The 11,142-nt window shown below is 40.9% G+C and overlaps 1 long non-coding RNA gene across 1 annotated transcript; it reads right to left on the bottom strand.

Moving 5' to 3' along the window:
- Nucleotides 1-329: 329 nt before the first annotated feature.
- LOC112213440 lies at nucleotides 330-3,838 on the bottom strand. The gene is made up of 2 exons (XR_002947342.2): nucleotides 3,785-3,838; nucleotides 330-2,267 (listed from the first exon to the last, which is right to left on the bottom strand). It is a non-coding gene; the product is annotated as an uncharacterized LOC112213440 (long non-coding RNA).
- Between the last annotated feature and the right edge of the window lie 7,304 nt (nucleotides 3,839-11,142).

Below are 11,142 nucleotides of genomic sequence, written 5' to 3'. Positions count from 1 at the left end.
CCGGCGGTTATACACTCTGTCAAGAAAAAAACAAACACCGCCGCCTTCTTCTGTCGACGCACATACGATTACGGATGAACGAGGACGGTCCCCAGCGAGAAACTTCCGACGGGGCCAGCACACGCGCGTATATTTATTTACGCTCTCCGCGGATTTGATGCACTTTGGATCACGGTCCCGAAATAGTGTGACAGTCCTCTGTGACACGAACAGCAACGTTCTCTTCGCGGTAAATCTGCTTTCGAACGGCCTAACGTGCGTCACTTTTCTCTACCGTTCTCGTGAATGCTCCGTATTGTTCGTCCTTTCCTTGGTTTTCTCGAAGAGAAAAAATTAATATTATCAATCGAGAATAGCGCGTGGCAAGCAACAAGGTAGGTCGAAGTAGAATAACGAAGGATAGCAGCTTCAGTCTCTTCCTCTTCGTGTCGATAACTTTTTCGAACCAGTAAACGAGGTTAGGTCGAATACCGTTTACCGACCTTGAACTCTCATTTACCTATGTGCCACGGTATGTATACACAAACTGGCCGGCTGATTGGTGACGCGAACAGCGTGCGCGCGCGCGATCCGTTTACATGTACGCGAGCACACGCCAATTCGTTGCGACGATCTCGATCAGCTGAAGCGCCACTTCATTCTCGCGATACTCTCCTTCGAACGATTCTGTTATACACGCCCCGTTGTTATTGTTTCGTTACTCGAATGTTACCACGTTATTTACGTCGTTCGCTAGTAAATGACACTTTAGCGAGGACACTAGAGAAAATCTGCGTGTCGTGTTTTAGTGGTCAAATCGTATTATCGCCCTCGATAGACGAAAGATACTCGATAATTTGTTCAACGACGAAAGAACGTGGCGTACGGTATATAAGCGAAAAAAGGCACGAGAGATTCCTGTGCTGTCTCGACAGTTCGCGAACGTTGTCAGCTTTCGTTGTCCTAAGAGACGTACACGGTGCAACGGTCGCCAGCGGGGTTACGGACGCGCACTATTAGTATCATGATACACTTCTTATCCGTTGGCCGTAGCAGAGCACGAATCGGTCGCGCGCGCACACACGACACCGGTTCTTGACTTTCCACGATGTGTATATCGACAGCGATGTGGTGTCTTAACCTCGCGACCCGGCACTCAACCACAAACACACACACGCGCACGTATATAATACGTATATCGGCGCGATTCGCCTTACGAAAAATTGTTTTCTATCGCTGCGAATCTCTCTCTCTCTCTCTCTCTCCCTCTCTCTGACTTTTTTCTCTGGTCGTTTACGTTTCTCTTACGAGACGAGTCTGGTAACGTTAGGCCAGGACGGTTGATCAATGTCCCTCGAATCTCGGGCGGTTAAGCCCTGTAGAATACGATAGTGTCGTTTTCTTTCTTGATATTCCTTTGCTCGTGCCGTCGCCAATGCCGGCGCACCGGCACCACATAACAACAACGACGACGACGACGACACTTTAACCTCAAATCCGAGATTGTCGCGTCGATCACTCCCCGTCATCCGTATACGCGTATCACCGAGTGACATTTTCCGCTTGCATCGTCCGTCTTTCTCTCCCGTCTACTTCTTCACTGTTGCTCACACTGTTCACCGTAACACTTGTCGCTCGTCACCCATCGCCGTCGCCGGCCTGCGGGCTTATTCGCGCGAGGCGACCGCGAGGACGCGCACTGTCACATTCTTGAAATCGCTGCCCGGAAAGCCAGCGAGAACGAGTGAGACACCAACGGGGAGGGATAACGCGTGAGCAAGACAGACAGACAGAGGAGAGAGCAAAATACACATGAAGAAAAAGAGAGTAGGGAGGGCTAGCGCACGTAGATCGGATATATAACTCGCGGAGGGCGAGAGAGGTCGAACGAGAGTAGCGCTTCGGTTGCACGTTTAAAACTTTCGGTACGGTAAAAAAAAGTTAATTGATGCAGCAAAGGGAAAAAATCAAATTCAGAGTCTCACCGCGACGTTACACTTCGACTTCAAACTGTTTCAAATTCTTCTACTGGTGGACGTTTTTGTCTTCGCGCACAGATACTGACGTCGTCACGGGGCAAACTGTTGCGAAGAACAACCACGATTGCGGCCGTAACACGACTCGACTCGGCTCCGCTCGACGACGCGACTGAGTGGTACGCACGAGGTCTCCGTCATGAGCGCACACACCGACTTCCACCGCCTCTTCCTCCACCTCCTCGTCGCTGCCGTCGCTCGTCTCGTCCCGTCCGTCTCGTCTCGGCGCGCCGATACACCGACTGCAGCATACTAAACACACAAGGGAGATTGTTAAACATGGCCGTCGCCGCCGCGCCATTATCTTTCGCGTTCGCCGTCAGAGGCGCCACTCACACGCGCTCATATACTACAGACGCACTATGATCGCTCTTTTCAAAATTTTACTATCTCCATTTTCTCTACTTTTACATTTCTACTATGGATATGTTAGTCGTAGAGCAAGAATAGAATATCCAAATTGTATAAGATCCATTTGAAAAGCTATCCGTGAAATGAAATAAAAAATTCTTCCAAGATACTTCCTTCCAACTAATCAAGAAGTTATGGAAACATCCACATTAAAAGTAAAAGGCTTGAGCAAATATCTAATATACATATTCATTAAAAACAATTTCGGTAAAGAAATGTTTGATTAACGAATTAATGTACGAAATGAACGATTCTCGAAGCATCATTGTATCGAAAAAATTTTATACGACTACCATCTCCTATTATAAACTAAACAACAACTTCACGTTTTCATAGAATAACAAATTACGATAATGATCATTACATCACGGATTATGAGACTATTTATGCAAATTCAAATTTTTATATGCGTAACTTAAGTAAAGACTTGGATACAAATTAATTTCATCTTCTAAATAATATAACAGAACTACGAATATTTTGCAAATATTTTACAATGTAAAATATGTATATATATATAAAATATTAAGGCATAAGATTAAAAAAATAGAATCTTTGTAGAAAATCGTTTTACTACCAAGTATTATAGAAATCACTATATTGTGGATATTTGATATGCTTCTTCCATATTCTTTTCAAATCTCCTATAAATGCATAAAAATCCGCAGTCTAATTACAACAAGTACTTTACTTTAGATATCTTGTATATCTACACATAACAAATACATGTTATACATTCTGTATGCATTTTTATACATTTAAATTTCCCATAAATGCATACGTAATGTAGCCATTATTTTACTCGTTCATTCAGAAAGGAACGAATTTTTGGGAAACTTTGCAAATGAGGATCGATGGATCGTAAATCTTGTGTGGCCCGCGATCCGTGCAACTGGAACACGTTGTGGAGCAGGATAAGATGTGGGACGGGAAGGTGGCGATGACAGAGGGTGAGGGAAAGACGCGAATAAGGACGGGGGGAAGTTAGCCCAGGCAAGGAGGGGGGCAAAAGCAAAGCGCAAGGTGGACTCGTCTGAAGACGGGGGGCGTCAGCCGGTCGGTCGCGGTTACTCGGGCGGCCGAGCAGACTGACGCCAGCGCCTCTGCGTAGCGCCAGCGCCAGTCACCGACAAGTACTCCACCCCGAGGGTCAACATTCCACGACGAATTTCAGTCATGATATGTATTTCTCGTAAAGCAGACGACGCCCGTTTCAACGTGTCAACGTCGTCGAATGACGGAAGAATGTTAAAGAAGACCGGTCCGTTGGTCGGACAGGAAAGAATTTGCCCCGTCGCTTTCTAGATGACGCTTTCCGTTCTGAATAATACTGATACGCTTCTTTGGTACATACTCACGCGATTTTAGATTCAGTACGCAGGAACGAGCGCTTGCGGGTTCATTGGCGGGCCTGTAACAGAATTTTGAATTTCATTATTCTTTTATGGCGCCGTTTGTATTCTGCGATGGAAACGAAAGTGGGTTAAGAAAACTGTTAAATTGCGATAAAAAGAATTAAGAATATCGTGCATTAAGAATTGAAATATTATTCGAAAAATTTGACGAAATTAGCGATGTAGATTTATATCGTCGATTAACGTAATCAATATAAATTAATCATTGGCTAATGGTGTTAATTTATAATTTCCAATTCTGTAATATATAACGAACGTGTTTCTTAAAACACTTGGCATATTATAAAATTACATTCATCGCAAAATAAATAGTTTTAAATGATAGTAATAATATTGGTGATTTTATCTGTAATTTATAAAGTTGCAAAAGCTGTTTGTATGGTAATGACGTATAATTTACGCCTTGTAACTTGTCAAGGCTGATATTATCGTGCAAGAGGGTATAGATATTTGTTTTCTTTTTCTTCGTACGAAAAATCTCTTCTATCAAAACATTCTGATATTGTTAACAGAATAAGAACTGTTGATCGATCGTGCTTTAGATAATATGTGATACTATGAAGTAAAATTGTAAATCGCGCGATATTGTAAAAAATTCAACAAGATAGAAGAATACAAATTCACCTTATAAACTTAGTACTTTTTCATAATAAACAAAATAATTACTAAATTAAATAAATAAATTACTCTATTCCATCATCGATCTCCATCAATTATACTTTACTAATCTCAATAACTGTATCTATTCTCATCCAGTTAGATTAATTATAAATTAACAGAAAAGCTGTTTCATTTGATCGATCACATTTTCTAACAATAAACATATCCTATTCTTCAGTAACCATATCTTCGTTCGTTTCAATGAATCCGTGTCTATCCATTATCCGATTAGATCTGTCATAAATGACCGATAAACTGTTTCAACGAGGAATAAAAACTACGAGAAGAAGATCTCTCTCGTTCGAATTATCCGTCCATTTGTCACCGTATCCTGGACAGATAAGAAAATCTGAATCGACCCTGTCCTCCCGTGCAAGCTAACGGTGGCGCCATTAATTTATTTCACGAAGCCCATATTGAAAATGACTTCGGAGGATAAATCAGCGTCTTGATGCATTAAAGTTTGCTCTTCTTTTTTTTTTTTTGCCGCCGACGTTGTTCGTTTTCTTCAGCGACGTCTAGACGCGTTATTTCACCGTTGGAACCCGCTCCGAAATGATATAGAATTTAGGAAGTTATTTAGTTATGTATGTCTGGCGTCCTGAGCTGGCTAGTAATCAGGCGCCTGGCCTCCGCAAACTATCCCTCGCTCTTTCTCTCTTTCTCTACCTCTTTCTTTCTCCACAACCGCTCACCATTTCCCCCCTTCTTTTCCTCCTTCTCCCCCCCGCCCCGTGTTCTGATTTTGTCTCGCTTCATCGTTCGTCCATTCGGTAAAGCCTGGTAAATTCTCCAGGGCCGTCCACGTTCTCGGTGCCTCGGTGTCTTGGTCCAATTAAAGTGTTGATCAAGGTGCCCTTCGCTCAACTTCCACGTCACACAAAACGAGCGTGTATTTCTAGCTTGTATCCCTTGGGACTACACCGTGCAAGACAACAGGCATTTTGTTCGTACGATCAGAGAACTGATTGCCCGACGACAGTGAGAAATTCTGTTTTCGCGTGGCTTTGTAATAACGTCCTATTTTTGTTCTCTTCCAGATCCTGTTTTCCTTTGTACAAGATCATTTTCGAGAAATTCTTTCTTCTGCGATAATTTATACAGGTGGTTGGCAAAGGTGGTTTCATCGAATAGCGACGAAGTAACTCTTACGATACGATTAATACGATTAATTTTATTCAAGTATCATCGAACGATCGTTGTTTAACTCCCATAACGCAATAATGGTATTATTTAAATCGTTTGTAGAAATTAATTAGCTGCAGAAAGTAACGTATGACTATGAATCTATATTTAAGTGTTGCGTATGTGTCTATTTTATCGTTGTATAATTCATTGGCAGTTATTAAGCAATCTATTTTTAGCGGTTATTAATTCTCAATTATCTCACTGGAATAAAAAGTTGCAATGAACCGTAATCTTTTTCCTTATGAGATCTTTTTTTTTTTAAAGAAAAAATCTATGAACGAAGGAGATTAAAATAATCCGAACGTTTCAAAAAAATAAAACGATGTGCATATTACGATATCTTATCTCAAGAATTCTTTTATACTCCATTAACAAGTACTTATTCATTGAAAACTGCTCTCTCTCTCTCGTTACATCTGTATTATTAACCATTCACCCAGTGGGCTGTATGTAAATGTACAAGCAACTCTTATATCGATAAAAATACAGCTACGACCCGCATCAAACAATTTCGAGACTCGTAGCTTATAAAATTTACTTGTGAACGTTGTTTGTTTTACTGTTATAGCGAATGCTCGTCGCTTATAACTTGCGAAACTCTCTTGAAGAATTTTGTTTCTTTTATTGATTCTATAGTTGTACTACTTGTAAAGCTAAATCTAAAACTCAAAACTTCGCTAATAATATTAATTCTATCGCTGAGAAAGATTCCGTTATATAATATACGTTACATCTACATATAACTATACACATTCTAAACCAATCAGAAAGCAAAAATCGATCACGATCGATTCGTAGGTTAAGTCGTATTCGAACTTAGTATGCGACGAAACCGACGCGTTTCACAATATTATTACTCAGTTAACTGTTGCGACCTCTTTGTAAAAATACGTGCCTAAAACGTATAGCAAACAGTAAATGACGAAGAATACACTCGTAAAACACAGAGCATTTGTGACTGTTGTAATATAGAATTAAGCTATAAAGAAACGATTGTTTTATATTTTTACTTATTTATTTTAATTTTATTACTGGCAGGGTTCGTCATAGCACAAATATTGTCATTTCTTCGTGACGAGTACGCTCGTTAAAAGTCGCTGACTGATTTGCAAACAAAATTCTAAATTGTCCAATCCCACACCGAAAATCCTAGTCCAAAGTCCAAAATCCTAAATCCTAAAATTCTTAAACAAACAAAATATGGCGCGGACGATCCTGAGCTGGGTCTCGGTTCGACGAGTTCAGGTCGAACTGTACGTTCGTCCCTCCAGAGTCAAGCTACAAAATTATAAGCCGTAGCGGATGACCATTTCGTAACGGGCCGCACTAGCGTAGGAGCGGAACAGGTCGCGCGAGCGGACACGCGTCGCACTTTTGCTTCGTTCTATTTCCAAACACGAAAATTATTCACGTTCTCTGTACCGGTAGCACGGAACACGGCGCCGTTCTTGACATATCGTGTCCGATGGCACCGGCAGTCGCCCGAACGGTCTGTGGTAATGCATGCGAAACATTCGCGAGGACGAGTCGGACGACGGTCTAACATAAACACTGGCGCCCTGGAAGACAATGTGGAAAGGAATGTCACTCGCGAGGAAACAGAATATGTCGGATGACATCACTTGAAATTGTACGCGTTTGAAGTTCTGCTGGATATTATTAGACTTGGCGGATCTTTATGGGAAGTTTGAAAGCGCAAAAATGCACAGAGATATAGTACTCTTCGTGCTACTTAGTAAATAATATAATTTTCTATCTGCAATCTAGATAAATGTCCGTCAAATATGCTGGATATTATTTATTATAAAATATTTGATATCATGTATCGACATTGGTGTGCCAGTGTTCAGTTGAAATTCGAATAAATAAAAGGAAATTACCTATCAATGTTTGAGTAGATTAAGAATTTATAAGCTGTTAAGAATCTAATCCAGAATGAAATCAGTAAAGTTCTTAATCCCAGTATTTCATAGTATTTAATTCATACTTAATATAAATATCTAAAGGAAAACCTATTTCATATTAACCACGTACATATCAAAGCATTGAAATAAAAATTAAATATGAAAAATCCTAAGTATGCCATAGATTACAAGCATATAATATACAGATATCCAATTATTTCCAACAACCTGGCTCAACGACAATTTTTCGTTTCGTAAAAGCTAGTTTCTCAACAGCATCAAACAGAATGTTTATTATCCATAATTTTCTACAGCTATATGCGAAAGGATTATAACTTTCATCGAGCAATAAACTAATAAGGAAACTGGAAGTCTAATCGGACAGCGTGTGCACAGCTGCGTATGTAATAACCATAACGAAACAAGGTTGCTAATCGTCGTTTAATATTCATTGTCCAAGAAACCGATCATTACGAATACGCTTCGGGCTCACACTGGCCGATCACGATTCGTACGACCGAGAAATAAGAAACAAAAGAGGATGGAAAAAGAAGAATTAACACGATTAAGAGCATCGTGACAAGCGCACGCAAGCAAGATGGCACACGCGTGCAAATATTTCTCATTGGATTTGTTCGAGGCATGCCGTACAAAGTAAGGACGCGATACTTTTCTTTGGACGCCGCGATCCAACCCCCGACGGCGCCGCTGTCAACGCTCGAAATTCCTACCACGACGACGAGAACGATCGCCGTCGTTCTTCGAAGCGGCTACTCACGATTCCACTGTAATTCATCTTCCGCGAACCGCAGAGACGTTTCCAAGCTATTCTTGGTCTCCGGTGGAGGCTGACTCTCGTTGTACCCCCGATGAACCGGTACGATGCTTTGAAACGCGTGTCAAAATGACCGATCATCAAAATTTCTGCCCGTTTTCTTGCTATCGAACCTGACTCGAACCAGTCGACACGAGTTTAAAGCTTGAAGCGATTTAACCCTCTGTAACGTCACGCGTACGTATAACTTGCAAGTTGCAGGTATTAATATAAGATGTTTCCAATTTTATTTTTTTAAGCCTTCTCTGTAGAGTTATTTCAGTCATCTCCATTTTTTCGAAATGTTTTTTTTATGGTCCTGAAGTATAAGATATTGTCTCATCCTTTCGTTGTTACATCGACACGTTCGTTACTATCGACGCATACGTTGCGTCGTCTTAATTCTCTAGAACTTAGTCGCTAGACTTTCGACAGTATCTTCTACACGTGTACGCATCTTCATCTACATAAGATACATACGTTCTACATCTTCAACGATAACCACTGACGCAACTTTTGCATTCCAACGGTTATCAGACTAATTATTAGCGAGTGAAAAGGAACCGAATTTGTTCTTTTCAATGGAATGACACTAATCGTAACTTGAACTTTGACTAATTTCGGCGTTTGTACTATTAAATTTTCTATATCGTATTTATTTTTACTTCGTTCTATATTCTATAATTCTTCCCCAAATTATATTCAGAATGCACGCAAGCTTTCAAAAATTGTCTATCTGACGCGTCACAAATTTCTTTAGCAAAATTTTCACCAGAAACTTACGAACGCCAATCCGATATCACTGATTGCTCTTATCTCGTTATTCTCGTAAACAGTTTCTTTCCATAAGTAAATTCTTTCATACATTTTGCATCGTTATTTTGTATGAATACAAACATTCGTTCAGTTAATCGTGTTCCCGATAATTGGAATTATCACGTCAATTATCACATCAATTATCAGCAGCTGTGCTATTTTGCTTTAAACAAGGATGTACACGATCGCGAAGAAATGTTTTTAAGGTTGAACGAGCAAAGGCCATGAAAGTTGCTGATAATTCCTCGAAAAGGTCAATGGAAATTTTGATTAACTGTTCAGTCAACGGCGAGTAATTAATTGCATTTCCGTGTCTACTTTCTCGGACAGTATCTAGCCACCTGTCACTGTGGTTCGTTTGCACGAACGTTTATGGAAATTCGAAGGCATTAACGATATCCGTTTGCGAATGGAAAAAGCTAGTTGTCCCCCGTGAGAGACGGGCACCATGTTCGCCGGACCGTGCGTAATCGTCTACATCACTGGCGCCTATCCCTACTTAATTCTTTGTCGTAAAACAAGGTGCGACATTTATTTTTCCGGTTGCTGCCGTTTTTAGAAACCTCTATATCTATCCTCGCATGCTACTCATTCGCCACATTCTCCTATCATCGCTATTATTTGTATTAAGGCGCCAGTGCACGTCGAGTTTCTGTGGAACTTTAATTGTTTATAAATCGAAAAATTTGTTTATTATACAATGACCAACGTTGCCCGTATTCGCTTTTCAAAGACAGAAATATAGAAAAATATTCTTTAATTTCTATTCGATACGCTTCAACCGATTTTTTATTAAAAATATTCTACATATTACGTAATTTCTATGAGTATGTCTGTAATTTTATTATAATTTCAAAGAATTTCGCTTATATCGTTGGTCATGTTAAAATTACAAAAATAACGTTCGATCGTTCTTTCCTATTATCTTGTTTAACATTTATACAGTTAGTTGTATAAATAATTTCGTTTTATAAGCTTCCAACTAGTTCTTCGCGTTTTGTATAACTTGTTTGAGTTGTGCCACCGTTGGAACACATACGCGAACTGTCCCTTCTACCACAGTATCCCCAGTAGATTCGCGAGTTAAAAAGACTCTGCTACGATTCTCGAATTCCTTACCTACGTCCCAAACTCGTTTTCGTTTCATTCGAAAGATGCCTTTGAAGATGGAACAAAAGTGTGCAGAATAAGATTAAAACTAGAAATTACACGTATCGATAACGATCTTTCTCTTATCGCTTCTAAGCTCCTTTGAAACCTTCTACCGAGAGAAAAATATGATTCAGTCTAGAACGAGCCGAAGAAGGTAGCAGGGTTAACGGACCCCGTTTCAGCGATATATCAACGTATTCCAACAATTCCGTGGAACCGGACGGTGAGTAATTCGTGCACCTGAAACCCGAGTCCGAGCCGGCATATGGGCAGGTTTCGCGCAAAATAAAAGCATCTATTTCGTTTCTATTTCGGTGATCGCTCCGACCCGTGAGTCTCGTCACGCTCTCGTCGTCTCTCGTGGCCCATTATTTCGACCAGCGTCGCGTTTCTCCCCATTCGAGGAGATTCGAGGAATCACGAGATTCCTACGATACTAACTCGACCTTACATCCGCTGCTTTTTCTTTTCTACTTGTACACACCGGATGCGAGGAACCACAGGTCGAAGCCGGAAGACTCCACTTTCGGGGCGCCGGACGCGAAAAATCAGCTCTGACATTCAAGAGAGAATGAGAGAGAGAAAAAGAGAGAAAAAAAGAGAGAGCTCGGAGCGTTCAAGCACCTGCGCGAACTGCGGAGAACGCTCGCCGGAATGAGGCATGTTGCGACGGCACTGTGTAAAAGCAACGACGAGTACGACGTGGCCCGATGGGTGGGAGAGGTATGATGGGACAGGTGCGGCTCGTAACTTCCTGGATAATATCG

Source organism: Bombus impatiens, unplaced genomic scaffold (assembly GCF_000188095.3).
Source record: "Bombus impatiens unplaced genomic scaffold, BIMP_2.2 scf_0664, whole genome shotgun sequence".
In the NCBI taxonomy this organism is placed as follows: domain Eukaryota; kingdom Metazoa; phylum Arthropoda; class Insecta; order Hymenoptera; family Apidae; genus Bombus; species Bombus impatiens.
Note: the sequence above shows the minus strand (reverse complement) of the source record. Positions and strands in the feature narration are given on the sequence as shown.